The sequence below is a fragment of the Rhinolophus ferrumequinum genome, chromosome 6 (genome assembly GCF_004115265.2).
Source record: "Rhinolophus ferrumequinum isolate MPI-CBG mRhiFer1 chromosome 6, mRhiFer1_v1.p, whole genome shotgun sequence".
NCBI lineage: Eukaryota > Metazoa > Chordata > Mammalia > Chiroptera > Rhinolophidae > Rhinolophus > Rhinolophus ferrumequinum.
Genome location: NC_046289.1, coordinates 22,435,241 through 22,454,492, shown reverse-complemented (window position 1 = coordinate 22,454,492; position 19,252 = coordinate 22,435,241). Strand labels below are relative to the sequence as shown.

Here is a 19,252-nt window from a genome sequence, read left to right as displayed (position 1 = left end):
CCTTGTCAGTAGGTGATTTGAACCTTCTTGTGTCCTGGAAATCGGAGGCTCCCTCCCTCCATTTTCCATTCCACGTCCCCCCTATTCACCTCAGCTCAGCCCAGTGTCCACAGCTGTAAAACAGAAGCTCTTCAAGCGGTTCCTCAACGACCCCAGTGTCTACGTAGCTGCATTTCTCATTAGTCACTTCTTTTAACCCTTTTGAAATGGAGAAGGCCAGCCGGCTGCTTCCTTGGGGGATCAAATGAAGAAACAGCCTTCTTTCTAGATTAAAAATGGGCTGCCTTGGACCTGCTGAAAGACTATGTGTTGGTTTGTTTTGACTCTCCACAATGTTGGTCTTACCCCTGTGTAGGGCGTGACCCAAGCTAGTGTCTGAACTGGGTCCCCTGGCTCCCACACCAGGCTCTTTCTGCTCCTCCGGAGCTTCATGGGGTTCACAGATGAGGAAACTGAGGCACACAGGCCCTCATTGGCATGCTTCAGTGCTGGTCTCTTGACTTTCCCCTCTGCGTGCCATGGGGAACCAACTTGAGGGTGCAAGTCTCAGAGAGGTTATTTGCTCTTGAGCCTGTGAGGGTGGGGGCTGCCACCTTGTTCTGGGAAGCTGGCTGTCAGGACACTGGGTCAAGCTGGGGCCAGCTGTACAACAGCCTTTCCTGTTTGAAGCATGTGGCCTCTCTTCTTACTTTACGGCATCTGAGGAACTCAGAGCAGCAGAAGGAAGCTGAGTTGCTATTAATGTACTCCTGAATTTTAGAAAAAGATTTTTATTAAAATGTAATTAACATACACTATTATATTAGTTTCAGGTGTACACAATAGTTATTTAACATTTATAGACCTAAAGAAGTGATCACCATGATAAGTCCAGCGACCATCTGACACCTACCACGCTACTCCCCATGCTGTAGGTCACATCCCCATGACTTGTTTTGTGCCTGGAAATTTGAGCCTCTTATTCCCCTTCACCTCCCCCTTTTTAAATTTTCAATTACAGTTGGCATTCAATATTTTTTATATTAATTTCAGGTGTAAAGCATAGTGGTTAGACATTATAATTTAAGAATGATTTCCTCTGACTGGTATAGTACCCACCTGGCACTATACGTAGTTATTACCATATTATTGAGTATATTCCCTGTTGTACTCTACGTCCCCTATTTGTAACTACCAATTTGTATTTCTTAATCCCTTCACCTTTTTCACCCTGTCCTCCAACCCCCTCCTATCTATCACCTTGATAAATCTAGTACCCATTTGACACCATACATAGTTACCACAATACTATTGACTATATTGCTTATGCTACACCCTACATCCCCATGACTACTTTGTAACAACCAATTTGTGCTTCTTAATCCCTTTGCCCTTTTCACCCACCCCCAACCCCCTTCCCATCTGGTAACCATCAAAATGTTCTCTGTATCTATGAGTTTGTTTCTGTTTTGTTTGTTTCTGTTTTGTTAGTTTGTTTATTTTGTTCTTTAGATTTCACATATAAAAAAATCTTATTGCATTTGTCTTTCCCTGTCTGACACTCCACTCAGCACAATATCCTCCAGGTCCATCCATGCTGCACAACATGCAATCATTTTTTAAAAATTATTACTACACTATTTTACTGCCAACACATTCCCTTCCCTGGCCGAGCAATATTCCATTGTATGTACTTGTATATAACACTACTCTTTGTCCATTCTTCCATCGAGGGACACCCAGGCTGCCTCCACATCTTGGTCATTGTAAATAATGCTGCAATGAACATATGGATACATATGTCCCCTCAAAGTAGCATTTTGGGTTTCTTTGGATAAATAACTTGTAGTGGGATTACTGGGTCTTTTTATGTCTCTTGTTATAAAGACTTTGTTTTAAAGTCTATTTTGTCTGGTATAAGTATTGCTATTTTTTTTTCCACTGTCATGAAATGTCTTTTCCCATCCCTTTACTTTCAGTCTGTGTGTGTATTTCAATCTGAAGTGAGTCTCTTATAGACATCATATGTAAGGGTCTTGTTTTCTTATCCATTCAGCCACTCTATCTTTTGATGGGAGCACTTAATCCATTTACATTGAAAGTCATTGTTGATAGATATGTAGTCATTGCCATTTTATTATTATTATTATTGTTGTTGTCTTAAAGAAGTCCCTCTAAGATTCCTTGTAATTCTGGTTTGGTGTTGATGAACTTCTTTAGCATTTTCTTGTCTAGGAAGCACTTTATCTGTCTTTCAATTCTAAATGATATCTTTGCTGGGTAGAGTAATCTTGGTTGTAGGTCCTTATTTTTCATCACTTTGAATATTTCTTGCCAGTCCCTTCTGGCCCGCAAAGTTTCTGTTGAGAAATCAGCTGATAGTCTTATGGGAACTCCCTTGTGGGTAACTAACTGCTTTTCTCTTCTGCTTTTAAGATTCTTTTTTTTTTGTCTTTAACCTTTGGCATTTTAATTATGATGTGTCTTGGTGTGGGCCTCTTTGGGTTCATGTTATTTGGCACTCTGAGCTTCCTGGGCTTGTATATTTACTTTCTTCACCAGGTTAGGAAAATTTTTCATCATTATTTCTTCAGATAGGTTTCCAGTTCCTTCTGGTCCTATGATGTAAATGTTGGTATGCTTGATGTTGTGCCAGGTCCCTTAAACTGTCCTCATTTCTTTGGATTCCTTTTTCTTTTTGCTGTTCTGTTTGGGTGTTTTCTGTTACCTTATCTTCTAACTCACTCATTCAATCCTCTGCTTCATCTCATGTATTGTTGATTTCCTCCTATGTATTCTTCATTTCAGTTATTATCTTCTTTATTTCTGACTGGTTCTTTTTTATGTTTTCTACCTTCATTTTCATGTTTTCTCTTTGTTGACGTTCTCCCTGAGCTCACTGAGCGTTCTTAAAACCAGTGTTTTGAGCTCTGCATCTGGTAGATTGCTTCTCTCCATTTTGTTTAATTCTTTTTCTGGAGCTTTGTTCTGTTCCTTTATTTGGGTCATGTTTCTTTGTCTCCCCATTCTGGCTACCTCCCTGTGTTTGTTCTATGTATTAGGTAGGGCTGCTATGTTTCCCAGTCTTCGTGGAGTGGCCTTGTGTAGTAGATGTGCTGTTGGGTCCAGTGATGCAGTCTCTCTGCTCACCTGACCTAGCCTCTCCAGGAGTGTCCCTTGTGTGGGTTGCATGTGCCCTCCTCTTGTCGTTGAGTCTTGGTTGATAATTGCACATCAGTGTGCACATCAATTGTATATCAATGTGACTGACCCATGGGCTCCCTGGTTGTGAGGACTACCTGTGACTACAGTGGAGGGGCTGTTGTGCAGGGGCTGACCCTATAGAGTAGGATTCACTTTAGTGGGGCTCTGGTGCCTGTCCAGTTGGCCCTATGAGTGTGTCATCCTTGGAGTCAGCCAGATGATGCTCCATCTGGGTCCGAAACTGCCCACTTTCTATACCAGCCCTGGGGTCTCCTAGAAGGAGCCTCCCAGCTGACCAAGTTCAACGGCAGCCTACACACTGCCTGGGGCCACCTAGAATGAACTACAAAGCAATCTGCAGATGGCCGTTACCCATGCTGGGCTTAGAGGTGCCTCGAGAGGCCAAGCAGGGAGCCAAGGCTGGCTGTTCCTAGTGCTGGGCTTAGGGCTGCTCACCCAGAGGTAAAGGACTCACCAAAGCCAGATGCTACTTGTTTGGGTCTTGTGAACCTCTGAGAGATTTTAGGAAAGTCCATAGTAAAGCCAAGACAGACCTTTTATATGGAAAAGCCACTGGAAGCAGCTTGGTTGGGCCCAAAATTTAGGTGGGGCGGGGTCTCAGGGAACCAGGGTTAATGAACGATGTTAGTCAGGTTGGTGGAGATATAGCGGCCACCTGTGTCTCCATGCAGAGAAGGGGAAAGCTCAACAAAGAAACAACGGCTTCTGCCAGCTCCTTTGTCAAGGAAAAGCTTCCTCTCTAGCCCTTGTGCTGAAGCCAGACAATTCAGTCCCTCCCCATATGTCTCTCATGACTTTCAAGCTGCTGCCCCAGCACTGGAGCTCAGAGTGAGTGAGTTTGTCAGTGAGTAAGTCTGTGCGCGGGCCCTTTAAGAGGATCGCCTGGGACTGCAGCCGCTCTTGTCTTGCCCAGCCACAATCTCTGCTGGTTTTCACAGCCAGAAGTTACAAGGACTTCTCTCCCCAGCACTGAAGCCCTGGGCTGGGGAGCCTGGTTTAGGGCTGGGACCCCTCTCTCCTCCAGGGGGGACCTCTTCAGCTGAGATATCCCTTTTGATTTTTAATGGTCACATGCTGTTCTGTGTCTTCACCCCTCCTACCAGTCTCAAGGTGGCTTCTTCTGTTTGTCTTTAGTTGTAGGGCTTCAGTGCAGCTAGACTTCAGGGGATTCTCATCAGTGGTTGTTCTGTAGTTAAGTTGTAATTTTGAAATGGTCATGAGAGGAGGTGAGCACAGCATCTACCTCCACCATCTTGACTAGATCCCTACCCCTGAATTTTAAGGGTGACAGAATTGAGTCCTGCAGAGGTTGGGGTGAAATGACTCTCCCCTCAGTCATGCACCAGTTCAAGAGGAGCTGGAGCCAGAGCCAGGAGCTTCCCCATGTTCCATGCTCTGCCTGCTCCCTGTGACATAGATCAGGGTTGAAGGAGGCTTCCAACCCCAGGCCACCTGGCCCCACCTCCCAGGATTGTGAGCTAAAGAGCAGGAGGAGGTAGAAGGAGAGATGAGAAAAAAGTGGAGACCACCACTTGGAACTCCTGGATCTTGCAACATTGAAGAGTCTCTTTAGGTACTACCCAGTGGGGGTATTTCCTAGTGGCCCTCCAGAAAGGGAATGAAACGGGAACCACCTATGGCAGAGAAGCAGGTGGCCAAGTGCACAGTTGATTGGCAACAGCAGCACAGGTACCTGGCCAACCAGTTAAGAGAAGTGAGATGGATGATGTGTGTCCCAGGACGATGGTCTGGGGACGTGGGAATGCAGGCCAGAGAGAAACGCGGCCTCAGGTGGGGAGGCAGTGCAGGGTGGTCGCAGGCTCTGACCAACCCCTCTTGTAAATAGCCCTGTGGTTGGCTCAGGATGTAGGATGCAGGACAGGCCACTAACTAGGGTAGCAGCCTGGGGCATCTGCGGCTGCCCACAGGAGTGGGCAGATGTGCTGAGGTAATCTTCCTGGGGTCCAGCCTGGAGAGGCCCTTGCCAGAGCTCTGCCTGAAGGAGGAAGGGGCAGCCACCATAACATTCCCCTCCCCGACCCTCATCCCAGCACTGGCAGTTCTAAATCCAAAGGGGGGAGGATGACACAAAGGCTCTGAGTGTGGACAAAGCAGAGTGCCTCCATTTAGTTTCCGTCCCTGCAGTACAGAGCCTTGGCGAGATCCTGGGATCTGAAGCTCCATGGGGACCAGCCCCCTTAGGAGGTGTGTGCCTCATTGAGGAGCCTGGGTCCCTGCCAGGCAGGGGCTCTTGGCAGCTGCCCTGACTCCTGCTTTTGTTTGGGTGTCCACCCCCCTCATGTGCAGGAGCCAGGCTCCCGGGACCAGCATGGGCTCCCTGCCTCCCTCTCTTTCCTCTGGCTCTGACCTGACTCTGAAAGGCAAACTCCAGCTTTCCCAGGGCTGCTCCCCTCTTTAAGTTTCCACAGTGGGCCTCAGGCATGGGGGAGCCCGGGGCTGGTGTCCTGGATCTTGGTGGGGACAGGACGCTGGAGAAGGCGAGAATGTGGATGCCAGCCTTCCCTTCCTCCCCATGTCACCTACGCATCTGAACGCTGTTTCCCCTCTCCTATCCAGCAGCTCTGGATGTCTTTTACAGTTTTTCCTTTCTTAAGTAAAATAACCCGAGAGACTGCTGAATGATTTGACGGGCCCAGCAACGGCTGGGGAAGAGGTCAGACCTATGGCTTCCTTTGGCTCAGCCTCTACCTCGAAGCTGCTGCTGGCTCTGGAATCAGCTGTGGAAGTCCAAGGGTCTGTCTCGCTTTAAGCAAACCCAATATATGAACATCTGTATTTTCAAGGGGGAAAAAAGTGATTATTCTTTTTATAAAGAATTGAATACAAAATCTGCACTGGGTTAGGAGTTGGTGCCCATGTCCACCTCCTGGCACTGAGGTATTTTTGCTGTCTATATTATTCTCACGCTTCTGGCCTCTATTTCTTCACCTGTAGAGCAGGAGTGTTGAAACCAACTCTCCATCAGCAGGTCAAGGAAGGGACCAGATGGGTCAACTCTGGTGGAATCCACTGTGGGAATGCTTTAAGATGTCAGCTTTCTGGGCGTGTTATAATGGTATTTGATTCAAAGACAGTCTCCTTTGCACTCAACTTTTCAGCAGCCTGCCCATTGTGTGGATTTGTTGGTGGGGATCTTAGAGGTGACAAAAGTCCTGGGTTGGCCCCCTGTCTGGGGTCTAAAATCAGGATGAGAGGTTCTCCTAGGAAGTCAGTGAGGAAGCTTTCCCCTAATAGGCCAGCTTCGCAATTGCAGCCTGGCTAGGGTGTGGCCTGACAGCGTCTAGGCCAGAAGAACATGGAAAACCATTTGCTGCATTTCATAGAGGCCCCTCCCCCCCAAGTCTTTAGTACAGTCTGGGGTTTCAACAACTCTCCCTAGACAGCTTGTCCCTGCAAACTTCCCCCTTCTCCTCACCTCACTTCACCTCTCTCAAGCCACCAGTCTCCTGATCCCACTCTGTTTCCTCCTCCCCTTAGCCCCTGCCTGTCTTTCCCCAAGTGTTTTCTAAAAGATATTTGATTTCAGTGAAAGCTGGGCTGACATCCATGCAATATGCTCTCACTCTCTTTGTGCTTGTTGGGAAGGCGGAGAGCTCCTCCGGGGATTCTGGGTAATTGGGTTAGTGGCCAGCTCATGTCAGGAAATTAAAAGGAGGCCCTGATCAGGTTCCCGCTGCATGGGGTTTAATGGCTTTGTATTTATAGAGTATTCTGCCTCTATCCAATGCCAGAAATACCACTTTTCTGGCCCTGTGAATGAAGAAAGAAGATGAGAGATGGCTTACCTTTAAAAATTCTTTTTCTTTTCCAAAATACATTAGTGTTCTGAAACAGACCACCTCTCCTGCACTTCAGTGAACAGCTTTGAACTAGAGCCCAAGAACTCTGATGTATGTTTGTATCCCCCGGACCACTTTCTATCCTACATGCACACAGACACACACACACACACGTGCACACACACATATGTCTGATGGCTCACAAGATCATTCCATGTGGCCTGAAGCGTCTAGGCCGCTGAGGCATGATGACCTCTGACTGGGGAAGTATTGATTGAGTGAAGTCATGGGAGATGATGTTATCTGGGCTGAGTCCTCATTACTGTTCATTCAGGGCTTCTGGTGATTCAGAGCATTGGATCACGGGTTCAGTGGTCATGCAGACCCAGTGAGACCCCAGCGTCACACTGACCAGCTCCTTGGGCAATTTACTTGAGTCTCTTTAAGCCTCCCTTTCCTCCTCTGTAAAACGGGAATAATGATAGTGGCCATTTTCATCTGGCTCCCACTTTACAGGGCAAAGCCCTAGAGCTGTACCACAAAGCGGAATGTTGGTCATTGATTTGGGATACATACTCTTCATCATACTATAAAATTGGTTGTCTTCTGTGATCTAGAAGGCAGTTTTGAATCTCCCATAGCCTCTCTCCCCACTTCTTGGCTGATGACCTCGCTTCACATTTCCTTGGAAAAAAAAAAAAAAGAAAGAAAGAAACAGTCAAGTGGGGGTATTTCTTACTTTCCATTGCACGTAGAATAAAATCTAAACACTTTACTCTGGTTTTCAAGACCCTGCATGGTGTAGCCCCTCCCAGCCTGTTCCCTGCCATCTCACACCATTCCTCTCCTACCCCCTCACTCCTATTCACTCTGTGCCAGCCTCAACGTTTACTTTGGATTTTCAAGCACGACAGGCGCTTTCCCACCGTAAGATCCTCAGGCTGTTTCCTCTGCCTGGGATGCCCTCCCGTGACTGGCTCCATATCCTCTAGATTCAACTTCAATGTCATCTCAGAAAGGCCTCTCTTCCCACTTCATTACTTTCTACTGTAGCCCCTTGTTTACTTTCTCTTCGAGTTTCTCCCAGTCTTATTTATTCATTTGTTTATTTGCGTGCTTGTTCACTCTGACAGCCTATAACACAATTATTCTTGATTTAGGGATTCACAAATCCTTTTGAAAATCCAGTTAAACACTACCATAAAATATGCACAAGTACCAACACGTAAAATTTTGCAGACTTCTTAGGAGTTTCATAGAACCTGTAAAGCCCACCTAAGACGTTCCTGAAGCCAGAGTGAGGCCTGTTGTTGCAGAATCAGACTTTTAGAGGTAGAAAAACCTGAGGAACCATCCAGGTTCCAGGATGGCAAATTGCCTTTAGATGAACTGTCAGCTCTAGGGTGGGAAGTGGCTGCCTAGAATGCATGATTGAAAGGCTTTTTAGGCAGTGCCTGGGATCAGTAGGCAAGAGTGTCATGAGTGATTAGCAATGTCTGCCACAGACTAGGAAATGGAGGGCTGTAGCACTGCCAATAGTTATTTGCCATGCCTGATCTGGTGCATTTGAGTTTAAATAATTTGCCTAAGGCCACAGAGTTAGTAAATAACAAAGCTGGGTGGAATCTAGTCTCCTTGGTTATGCAGAAATTCCTTCTAAGAAACCTGTTTCAACTCAGTGTAGATGGCTTGGCCAGCAGCAAAGCCCATAGCCCTTCCTCCAAGGAGAAAAAAGAGGGAGGGAAAGGAAGGGGAGGCTGGGCTGAGAAGTTTTCCTCTCTGGGTGTATAGTTTTGGGGACTTCTTGGTAGCTGGGAATGCAGCCATAGCACAGGCTTGTGGAAATATCCTTGGGGATATGGTACGCTGGGTGAGAAGGATCTCCAGGAGAGAGCAGCATGAGATGGGTACTTCTCTAACAGGCAGGAGGCTGGGGGCTCACCCCTCGGTACCATTTTACCTACCCTGGACCAGTTGCCGCAAGCCCCAGAATATTGGGTGGCACATCCCACAGGACTCTCTCTCTTGGCTTTCATTGACTCCAGCATGAAGCACTCTACCGTGATGATATGGCACCCGGGTAAGAAGCAGCCCAAAATAACCATCCTTTCTGAGGCAGCAAGGTGAGCTCACCTGCCACCCAGAAATCCCCACAGGACAGGTGGCTGAAGACAGTCCCACATACGCAGAGGATGTGGACGAGTCGTGTGGGCATTCTGCTGGGCTGTGACACCCATCAGGTTGCCCGCGTGACCCACAGCCTCGTGGCCCTCAGGAACTCTGGGTACCCACACCACCCCTGGGTGTTTTCCTCTTCTTCCTGGAGATGGGTCCACTATAGTTTGGTGGAACTTAGAGGCAAAGAGTCAACCCCCAAGGCCCTTGGGAAGAACACAGGTCAGATGAAAGTATTGAAAAAACAAAAGAGGTTTGGCGCCGTGCTCCACAGACCTGACTGATAATCAGAATCACTAGAGGACCTTTGAAAAAGTATCCTGGACATCACCGCAGAGCTACTGATGCAGGGCAAGTCCTCAACGTCTGTGTAGTTCAAAGACTTTCCAGAATATTCTATGATTATACAGGACAGGTGCTCTCAAGTCCAGCGCAATAGAGCTAGGGCTGGGAGATCAAGATTCCAATCCTCCCTCTGACGTTTCCTGGCTATGTTTCCATGAGCACGGCACCCGGCCTTTCTGAGCGTCAGTGTTTACATGGAAAATAATAATCATGTATCTGTTATGCAGATCAAAGGAGGTGTGGAAATAGCTTTGTAAACTGTGAAGCTTTGCACACATGTGAACCTGCTTCCATCATTAATAAACCAAGGCCACTGAATTTGAGGGGGGGAGACGGACTTCCCGGAAGGGGAAGAGAAGGGCCTTCTTGACGATGAGAACTTGGCAATGTCAGGAGAGCCCCTGCCCTTAGACGTGGACAGCAGCTCTGCAGAGGAGGCAGGAGAAGGACACGGCTCAGAGGCCTTTCCCTCTCCGGCCTTGGCTGAGCCTTTCCTGTGGGAAGAGAAATGTGACAGGGGCAGTGCCTGGGACAGGCTCTGGGCCAGGTGCAGGGCCGCGCTTTTCAGAGCTCTCACTGGTTATTTTTAGTGCCTGGGTATAAATGAGAGAAATTTAAGCTGCCCCCCGCTGCTGCTGTCCCTGCACACTCGGCTATTTTTACTTCCGAAAGACTGGGCTCTCATCCAGCTTAGGGAAGGAAACCAAGAAGAAAGGAGTGGGGTGGAGGGAAGTGGGAATTATTTTACTTCCATTAAGAAAAAAGTCAGAAGCCCAATCTTATCAAGTCAGCAAGCGGACATTTGATCCAAGACGGGGCAGCCGCCAGCTCAGGGTGCTCTGCCGTGCCTGCCGTAGGTTGGAGAGGTCAGCAGATGGGGCAGGGGTTCCCAAGAGGTTTGGGGAGCGCCACTCCCCTCTCAAGGAGTTTCTGCCCCAGAGGGGTCCTGCCGCTTCTTTGCTATTTCCTGTGCTCCAAACTAGAAGTGGGATTGGGCACTGCAAACATGGGGACAACAGCCCAGTGATGAGACTGGTGGGGGTGGAGGCCGTGTGACTACAGCCACGGGCAGAGTCTCTGTCATAGTGTTGGAGACAGGCGACCACTGGGCGCTGTGGGCATATTCAGGAGAGTGCGTGTGTCGGAGCTGTGTGCCCCTGGGCACAATATTTAACTCCCCGAACCTTAGTTTCTTGGGGGTTTTTGTTCCACACATCTGATCCATAGTAGTTACAACTCAGAGGCTGTGTTTCTCTTCCCCAAAAGGAAGCTGGCAGTTCAAGTCATATCCTACTATCTTCAATAGGCAGATGAAAGGGAAGAAATCACTGCTAACTGCCTACTGTGTACCAAGCATTTTGCTATGTTTCACACCATTTTATGTTATCTTATTCTACTAACCTGAGAAAGGTGAAGTATTTTTTAAAATCTTTTAATGGCTTTATTGAAATAAAATTCACCCATTTAAAGTGTACAATTCAATGGTTTTAACTGTATTACATTATTAATGTTTTTAATTGTGACAAAATAAACAGAGGATGCCTAAAAAATGGATACACATTTTAAGACAGGAAAAAACTCTATTAAAATTGTAGTACTCAGTATATACCGATAACAAAAGATGACTACAAGTCATTGTATATATTTTGGGGGCACCCCTGGTATATAACAAAACTCCCATTTTAAAAACCATTTTTAAGCGCATAATTCAGTGATACTGAGTACATTCACAATGTTTTGCGACCATCACCACTATTTCCAAAACTTTTTTTTATCATCCCAACCAGAAACTCTTTACTCATTAAATAATAACTCCCCATTCTCCCTTTCCCCCGCTTCTTGGTAACCGTCAATCTACTTTTTGTCTATTCTAGATGTTTCTTACAAGTGAAATCATTCAGTATCTTTCCCTTTGTGTCTGGCTTATTTCACTTAGTATAATGGTTTCCAGGTTCATCGATGTGGTAGCAGGTGTCCGAACTGTATTCCCTTTTATGGCTGAGGAATACTCCATTGTATGTGTGGGCCACAATTTGTTTATCCATTCCCCTGTCAATAGACACTTGGGTTGCCTCCACCTTTTGGCTATTTGTGAATAATGCTGCCGCGGACATTGGCGTGCAAGTATCTGTTTGAGTTCCTGGTTGCGATTCTGTGGGGGTGTATTCCGAGAAGTGGAATTGCTAGGTCATGTGATAATTCTGTTTAGCTTTTTGAGGAATCACCAAGTTGTTTTCCACAACAGCCGCATCGTTTTACATTTCCACAAGTAGTTAAAAAATTTTTTTAATTAGCCTTTCTATTTTGAGTTGTAGAATCACACGTAGTTGTAAGAAATAAGACACAGAGATCCCATGCGGCCTTTAGCCAGTTTCTCCCAATGGTGACATCTTGCAAAACTAGAGTACAATATCACTGCCAGAATATCAGTCAAGATATGGGGCAGTATAAAGGCTGAAGTTGTCTGAATGATATTAGCTACCATGTATTGAGCCCTTACTACATGCTGTCTACATAATTTTAAATGCTTACATGTGGTAACTCATTTCATCCTCACAACAATCCTACAAGGCAAGTACTGTTATTATCCCCATTTACAGGAGCAGAAATCGAGGCCGAGAGAAGTGAAGAAACTTGCTCCAGGTCACTCAGGTAGTAAAAGGTAGAGTCAGGTCTGACCCTGAGCCTAGTGCTTTTTTGTTCTGCTTTAGAGGCACAGAACTCTCCGGGCCTCTACACAGTTTCTGCTCTTAAAATAAACGGAGTCACCAGGCAAGCTGGGAAGCCATAGCCAAGAGGTTCCCTGGGCTTTTGCATCCAGACGTTAGGATGGAGCATCTCAGCAGGGACGTGGTTCTGCCCTCTGTCCACTTGTCTTTCCCCGTCCCTTATGAGGGTTCCTAAACCCATCCTACGTCCCCGCTGTGTTGGTCAGGGCTGAGCAGGTACGCATGTCCCCTCACAGAGTCACCGAAGAGGATTTAATGGAGGAGCTATTTACAGAGGGGAGGGGTGGAGCCAAGGCAATGCCAGCCAGAGGTGGTGACGTACCCCGTACCCCATGCCCCGGGACTAGCAACAGTGGGGAGCCTTTAACACCCCCAACCTGAAGACATTGGGTTGGGGATTGCTCCAGGAAGCCAGAGAGAACTGTGGCAAAGTCTCGGCCACAGTGCCACCCAGCAGGAAGGGACGGAAGCGATGGGAGTCAGGAATAAATACCCCACGTTCCCTGCCCCCTCCTGTTCTGCTGCGTACACCTAGTAGGAAGCTGGAGGATAAGGGATCTCGGACCGACAGAGCAGGACAGACAAGAGCCGACTGTGGGACTGGAGGGACCAAGAAGCACAGGCAGGCCGCCACCAGGAGCTGGCACCAGCTCTGACAGCGTGGACCCCATGGGAGGGGTCTTCTGCACATTAGACACAGGTGAATCTCAAATGACCGCTGGGCAGGATCTTCCCACCAGCTGTGAGTGACGCTGTTCTCAGCCGAGGCCACACAGGCTGCTGTGTACTGTCAGGTGCATCTCCCGGAGCACCATTCAGACCAAACTCCAGGTGCCTGGTGCTCTGGGAGGTGTGCTTTGCGGCCCTGGCCCAGGGTCTCTCCGCAGCTTTTCTTCTACCATGGATACTCTGCACACTTTGAAAAATGGAGGCTGCCAGAGTGCTGGAGACCCTGGGCTCTGGAGTCAGACTCCATTTCTGCCTGTGTGGCCGTGGCAAGTTACTCAGCCTCTCTTAGCCTCACTTTCTCCAGCTGTAAAATAGGATAATAATAGGAGCTCCCTCATAGGGTTGTTGTAATCCTTCAGTGAAATAATATCCATGTAATGCTCAGGGCACAAGCCAGGATCAGGGAACAGCTGGTCAGTAGACGCGAAGTCCTGCTTATACTTGTATCTACAAGATTTTGGGGGGTTATCATGTTGGCCTAGAAGGGGACAGCGCCTTATGCAGTCCTGGGCTCAACTAAAGGCCTCCGTCTACAGAGGTACATGTATCCAGTGATTCTCAATCTTCTTTGTATGCATGGCACACTTTTATTATACACACTTAAATTTGGGCCTGCACATGTGAAGAGATTAAACAGTGTTGAACAGTGGTTAACACAAAGGAAATGTATTTATTGCAATATTTGGAGATCGGGTACACGTCATACGTGAGTCTTATTAATGCTTGTTTAAATTCAGAAAGTATCAATAAGGTGATACAAACTAATAATCCTTGACAGTAATGGTAAGTTAATTAGGATTTTGATATGATCCCTGAGTCAGGTTTTTAGATATTTTGCTACTATAAGAACACAAATAATAAGGCAACTCTCATTTTCAGTGCATCGCCTCTTTCTTTTTTGTGTCAGTTTGGTGTGTGTAAGATTTAAGCATCCTGACGTAAAAGTAATTGCCCATTGTACCAGTGAGCGTTGCCCTCTGCTGCAAGTTACAGAGACCTTGACTGCTACCGTGTTTCCCCAAAAATAAGACCGGGTCTTACATTAATTTTTGCTCCAAAAGACGCATTAGGGCTTATGTTCAGGGGATGTCCTCCTGACAAATCATGCTAGGGCTTATCTTCCGGTTAGGTCTTATTTTCGGGGAAACACGGCCGTGGCCAACGCGCTGATGAGTGAGATTGATTTCCCCGCTAACAACAAGTCTGGCGATGGGCAATGGCTGGCGTTGCACAGGCCTGAGCCGCAGCATCAGGGGCTCAGGCGTTTTCTTCTCGGGTGTCCCTTCGTGTCCTCACACGGCTGCATCATGGCTGCAAGGTGGTTGCCACAGCTCCAGGCCTCACCTTCCAGGTCAGGGCAGGAGAAAAGCAAAAATCACGCCATCAACATGTTTGTCTCTTTTATCAGAGAAGCAAAACCATTTCCAGAAGCCCCCACCGTGGAGTTCCCCTTGTATCTCATTGGCCAGAACCAGATCATATGACCAGCCGTGGTTACCAGGGAAACTGGGGAAGTAGGGAACAGGATTGCTGGGACTGGCTACGTCACGTTGTCTCCACAAAGCCCAGGTTCTGTCAGCATGGACGAGGGAGAGTGGAGTGACAATTGAGTAGACAACTAATAACGCCTGCCAGACCCAACTGTTAGAATTTGGGGATCCACTTCTAAAGGATTCATTATCCAACATCTTGCTGTAGATCTCAGGATGAGAACCCAGGCTATACCATTACCTCTTGGGGAGGGGCTTCTTGTTTACTAAAATTGTGAGCAATATATTCAAGAAAATATAACGACATGTTGGCTGATAATACGTATAAACATAGTTGACCAATGTCTGTTTAGGCAGAATGCAGAGGAATTCAGACCTCTGTTTGCTGTCTCTGCCGTTGAGAAGCTGACCCTTCTCAGTTCAGAGAAGATCACATTAATAAAGTCAAATGCCTTCTAGGTAGGGAGGTGACTGGCCTGAAAACACTGTACAAATATAGAAAAGAAAGGTTGCTTGGCCATGGAAGGAGGGTGCCAAAGGATGTTCAAGTCCATAAAGGGTTGTCTTCTGGAAGGGTTGGTCTTGTTGGATGGGGTGAAGGAGAGGAAGTGATGTGGAGACAGAATTCAGCTCAATACACGGGGAAACTTCCATGAGGAATGGGCTGCCTTGAAGGAGTAAATTTCTGGAGTCTGTAGGGATAAGTGGAAGCTGGGGAAAGGACCAGACCTGGACGTTCTTCTGTTTCCTAAGTCCAAAGGGCTTCCTTTTAGCTGGGCACATCATTTTACTCAGACACTTGATTGGGCTACAAAGATGAATGGAAGTCCTTGCCCAGGAGGTGCCCATAGTCCACCAGTGAGATGGGTATACGGTGTATTGTGAAGAGCTGCTGCTTTGGCTGTAGTTACTGTAACAGGATGAGCAAAGGGAGCCCAGGAAAGGCATGGCCAGCTCTGCCAGGAGGCTGGAAAGCCTTCTCAGTAGAGATACAGTAAGACTACTACTGGGTCTTCAAATATACACCCAGGGCATAAATTGCCTGTGGAAGTAGTGTGAGAAGGAAGGATAAGGCCACTTCCCTTAGGTCAGGACCCATCTGCCCCAACCATCAGCCCATGGGAAGGAGGTCCCTGGGTGGGGAAGCATGTGTCCTTGCCACAGGACCTTTCTACCCTAACTGATCACAAGCAAACCCTGCCTGTGGCATAGTGCGGGGGTGGGGGGAGCTCTGCCAGTGGGACATACCTGGGCCCTGTCCTGTAAGAGCCCACTGAATTGAAGAGCTGATGGGAATAGAGGGAAATAAGCGGGAAGTGTCACATGAGGGAGGAGACCTGGGGTGTCACAAGTGGGAGGAGCCAGGTGAATGCCAAAGCACAGAGCCATGGGAGTGACAGCCAGCCTACTGGAACCATTTTCCCATTACGATGTCGTTCGAATGTCACAAAAGCCATATGCAGTGAGCAGAGTTGTATGACCATTGCCTCCTCCCCTGTACCCGATGATGAAACCAAGGCCGCATAACCCATAAGGGCCAAGACAGGCCTGGGACCTTGATCACTGGATCCCATGGGCTGGAGTGGTGACGGGCTTGTGCATAGATAGGGTAGGACTTGGAACAGCAGACAGGAAGCAAGGAAAGCAGACACATCTCACACCCGGCATCCATTTGCGCAGAATCAAACCCAACAGGCTACTTTTTTTAAAAAACAGAATAACCTGATAATTGATACATTTATTGATTGCAGCCATTGACCGCTGCGCTGTAAAGATCTGGAGGACAAAATTTAGAGGAGAGTTTATACTTGCTGTGCCCTAGGAGGTCATACCCTGGAATGGCAGAGTTCGGATGCTGGTTCTTTTGTTGGGAAAATTACTACATCTCCCTGAAAAAAATAGGGATAATAGCACCTGCTTTATGTGCTATGGATTAAATGGAGCAATATAGACAGAAAGTCCTTTGTGAATTAGGCTGTTCGCATTATCATTATTAATGGGATTTTTCCAGAGAGTTGTACACAGTGCTGGCTGGGGAGGAGACATGATGATGGTGATGGTGATGGTGATGGGAGTAATAGTCCCGGTTTCCTGCGCATCCATCTGCGCGTCGGGGGCCATGACAGAGCGTGGAGTAGGACTGAGCAGCCCCTGAGCACACCAGGCGCTTGGTCAGTTGGGCAAGGCCAGTGTGTTATTGGAGCCCTGGCAGAGGTACCAGCCTGGATGGGGGTGGGGAGGAAGGAGGCACATCCTTGGCTGTATCCATCAAGACTATTTTGAACGTCCTCTAAGGGCCAGATGCTGTTCTCTGGAGGACAGAGAACGTAGCGGATGAGGCAGAAACAGAGGTGGCATGGCCCATCTTCTTGCCTTGCTAAGGGATGGGCACCTCTTTTTACTTTTTGTTGAGCAGTTCCCATTCCTGTTGACAACTGCTTGGGGTCAGGCAGCTTGGCTTCTGGGAGAGAAAGTCAGTGAAGGAGCTTATCCTGGACTCCACATTAGACCCTGGGGCATAGTAGGTGCTCAGGAAATGGGAGTCCTCATCCGTCCTTCATGAACGAAGCTTGGCATTTTCATTCTTGGTCTTGCCAGCTCTCCAAAGGGAAGCAGAGCTTGGTGGAGGGTTGGCTCCCCTCTGGTGTAAGGGGCAGGGGGAGGTGTTTTGTGGTTGTGTCACAGGATGGGGTCAGGAAAACTCTGCCAAACAGGGAACTTTCCCCCAAGAAATCGAGGGAGGAACCGTCCTTCCTGCATTTGTATGCCTGCTCCTTCTGCCCTCACTAAAGGGGCGGGGAGGGGTAAGGGGGCAAATGTGAGCCAAAGTCCTACCAGCACATGCACTTAGGTTTGGTGCCAGATGGGATTCAGCTGTCCCCTCAAGGTCCCAGGGACTGATAAAGTTGATTAGACAGCCGCATCTGCTAGGATGCTGGATGCACTTCTCAAACTCTCGTGTGCACAGGAATCACCTTGTTAAACTGCTGACTCTGGTTCCTTGGGGGCCAGGCCTGAGACTTCTGCATTGGTAACAAGCGCCCAGATGGTGCTGATGCTGCTGGCCCTGGACCACACTTGGAGAAGAAAGGCAGCCTTTGGCGCCCCGCCCACATCTCTTCCGCACTCGGTCATGTGCCAGGGCGCTGACCTGCCACCTTGTGACTGCAACTCTGCCCAGGGCTTTCTCTGGCCACTAGAACCTGCTCAGCCTGGACCTATGAAGTGCCAGTGACCGTGGGAGAGGTTGCTAAATGCCCCGGGCCCTCATCTGCAGGGGGTTAGCTGAAGCATGTTCTGCACTGTCTCCCAGGGTCCTCCGTTGCCCACAGCTGTAGTCTACTCGGGAACACACTCATTCTGAGATCACCTTCTGGATAATCTGCCTGCATGCACTTCCTGGTCTCAGGGTCTGCTCCCGGATGACCTAACTATAGGTGTGGTCAGTTGCAACCTACTCTGACCCTTAAAGCAGAAGGGGAATTCACTGGAAGCCTCTCAGGAGGCCCAAGAAACCCATTCAGAAGCCAAACAAGGACCAGGGGAAGCCAGGGAGAGCTCAAGTGCAGGAGATGCAGTGACCAGGAGAGTCTGACCCAGGGCTGCCCAAACCCCTGCTGCGGAGGGCCCTGCTGCCCTCACCAATCCTCACCCTCCATCTTTGTGCCATTTGATCCTGATTCAAAGCCATTTGGCGCTGCCTATGTCACCAGTCCATCTTTGACCTCAAGAGGGTGGAGAAAAGAGGTCCTGGCTCCCTTAGGTATCCATAGTGGGGGATGGGCACAGGCCCCAACAAGATGACCACACGAGGGGATTTACCTTTGAATAGGAAGCAGGCTGTGATGCGGAGTTTCCAGGTTGTGAGGTAAAAAGCGTCCTGCTGTAGTGCTGTTTCCTGTTGTGAGGTGAAAAGGCTAAGCAGTGACTGGCCCCCAGAAGACAGTCCCCTCGGGCAGTCTTCTGGGCATGGCACCTCAGCATCCTTCTTGCCGTCCAGGATGAGAATGTTGTCTGAGCCCTTACCTGGAAGCGCGTGGGGATGTGTCAGGGCACTTGTCATCAGAAGTTCCTTTAGGGCCATGAGCATTCCAACGGGCGGTCCCGGCCCAGTCAGTAAACCATAATTTCACTTCCGTTTGTTCTCATCACTCTAGGAAACTTCCTCTACTATTCCTGGGGAATTTAGTAGCTGTACATCCTGAAAAAACAGCCAGAAAATCACCCCTGACCTGAATGGGATCTAAATCCTCATTCTATGAAGTTACAATTATTCCTGCCTTCCTCTCCGCTCTCCCCAAGAAAGACGTGAACTGATAGGACCGGCTTCCACTACTCCTGTCTCTAGGATGGAAGAAGCATAGGGCTGGAAGGAGGAAGTGGGGTGGGATCAGAGACAGGGCCCTGAAGATCAATTGACCGGGGCTCTGTGTCTACCTTTGGGGAAAGGAAGAGAAGTTGCCCTTAGCTGGTCACGCCAAGGAGACCACTGAACTCTCTTCCTCTCCGGACTCTGGCTCTGACTCCAGACTTACGTCTTTTGGTCAAGGCCCATTTCATGGCGGCAAGACAAGGAGAGCCATTGTGTTTCCTGTGTCAGTTCACACTTTGGACCTCATTTGATAGCTTGGTGGCCAGTCTGACTGAGCTGTGTGCCCTTAGATGAGGAGCGTACGCTGGGTCTTGTCCACTCTGCTGGTGGGGGTGTCAGATGGGGGCCACATGTCTGTCTAGACAGCAGGCGTCGGGGGTGGGGCAGTCTCTTGAAGTCAGCAGGGAC

The 19,252-nt window shown here is 48.4% G+C and overlaps 1 protein-coding gene across 5 annotated transcripts in view; it reads left to right on the top strand.

Annotated features, from left to right (window-relative positions):
- Window positions 1–19,252, top strand: part of ESRRB (estrogen related receptor beta) — a 167,370-nt gene that overhangs the window by 130,932 nt on the left and 17,186 nt on the right. The window lies entirely within an intron of this gene.